The sequence below is a fragment of the Marmota marmota genome, unplaced genomic scaffold, assembly GCF_001458135.2.
Source record: "Marmota marmota marmota unplaced genomic scaffold, marMar, whole genome shotgun sequence".
In the NCBI taxonomy this organism is placed as follows: domain Eukaryota; kingdom Metazoa; phylum Chordata; class Mammalia; order Rodentia; family Sciuridae; genus Marmota; species Marmota marmota.
Window position 1 is genome coordinate 9816180 of NW_026000000.1, and position 1175 is coordinate 9817354.

At 58.6% G+C, this 1175-nt stretch overlaps 1 protein-coding gene across 1 annotated transcript in view; it reads right to left on the minus strand.

The window, feature by feature from the left end:
• LOC107153462 (neuropeptide Y receptor type 4-2) overlaps nt 1-852 on the minus strand; it is a 9677-nt gene extending 8825 nt beyond the window's left edge. Inside the window, exon 1 of the mRNA XM_015498976.2 lies at nt 355-852. The gene's annotated coding sequence lies outside the window, so the exon portion shown is untranslated. The remainder of the gene's footprint in view (nt 1-354) is intronic.
• Between the last annotated feature and the right edge of the window lie 323 nt (nt 853-1175).

The window sequence follows — 1175 nt, forward strand, 5'->3', positions numbered from 1 at the left end:
TCCTGAATGGCACGTTACGGGTCCAGGTACACCCCACACACACCACCCCCCACCACCCCTCAGCCCCTCCGCCCAATTCTCAGGCAAGGAGACTGAAGCACCCCCACCACCCGCCACCCCGCGCCACCCAGGTCCAGCAGAGGGCCGAGGATGGCTCCTCCTGACCGGGGCTGCACAGCTCCAACCCCCAGGATCTAGGAAGCCCACCTGAAGCCCAGCCCCAGGTAAGGGGGCAGGGGCGCGGGCGAGCAGCAAACTCTGCTTCCAAGAGGCTCAACGCCTCGTCCGCCCCGCCTCTGTAGCGTCCCTCTCCCTTTTCCCCGCAGGATACATGGCGGGGGGCGCATACCACACCTTCTCCAAGGGCAGAAGCGCTGTCCCAGTGCGGAACTTAACCACCTTGCCTCCAGCTTGGCCACAGCCCGCCCGCACAGTCGCGGCCCGCCAGCGCTGCCACCACCGCAGCCAGCGCCCGCCCTCTCCGCTGTCTTCTGGAGCCGCACCCACCGCGAACCTCAAGTTCCAGGGCTGAAGTAAGGCGCGCCAACCGCTGCTTTGCGGGGCCCACCCAGCCCTTCACGCCAGCAAACTGGAACTACAGGGCTTGCCGACACGTGCTCCTTCTCCCTCTCAACCTTAGTGTCCTCATCCGGCGCGGGCTGTGGCCAAACTGGAGGCAAGGTGAGGAGCTGTGCAGGCGATAACTGACTCTGTCATCTCCTCCTTGTAAAGTGGCTGTGAAGGACCTGAAATGACTGTTGCCTCTTGACGTTTTGCTGGGGAGCCCTTCCAGGCAGACTGCCACAGGAATACTTCTGAGAATAATTGCCTGAGATTCATGCGGTCGGAGAACAGGGAGCGAGAGGTTGGAGAAATCAGCAAAGGGCTCCAGCACTCAGAAGAGGTGCATTCATTCTCATGCCTACCTGGTAGGTGTGATCATCCCATTTTACAGATTAGAAAATTGAGCCTCATAGAAGTGAAGTTATTTTTCCAGTCGCCAGGCTCATATTTTGCAGGGCTGGCATCTGAACTCCAAATTGAAGCTCCTTCTCCAAGATAATATTGCCCTTGAGAGGGGTAGGCATCTTCTCATCTCCTCATAACAGACAGATAGTCCTTCATAATAGGACTATAGTGGGAATTTTGCCTGCTAGACTCTGTCTCAGTTGGGG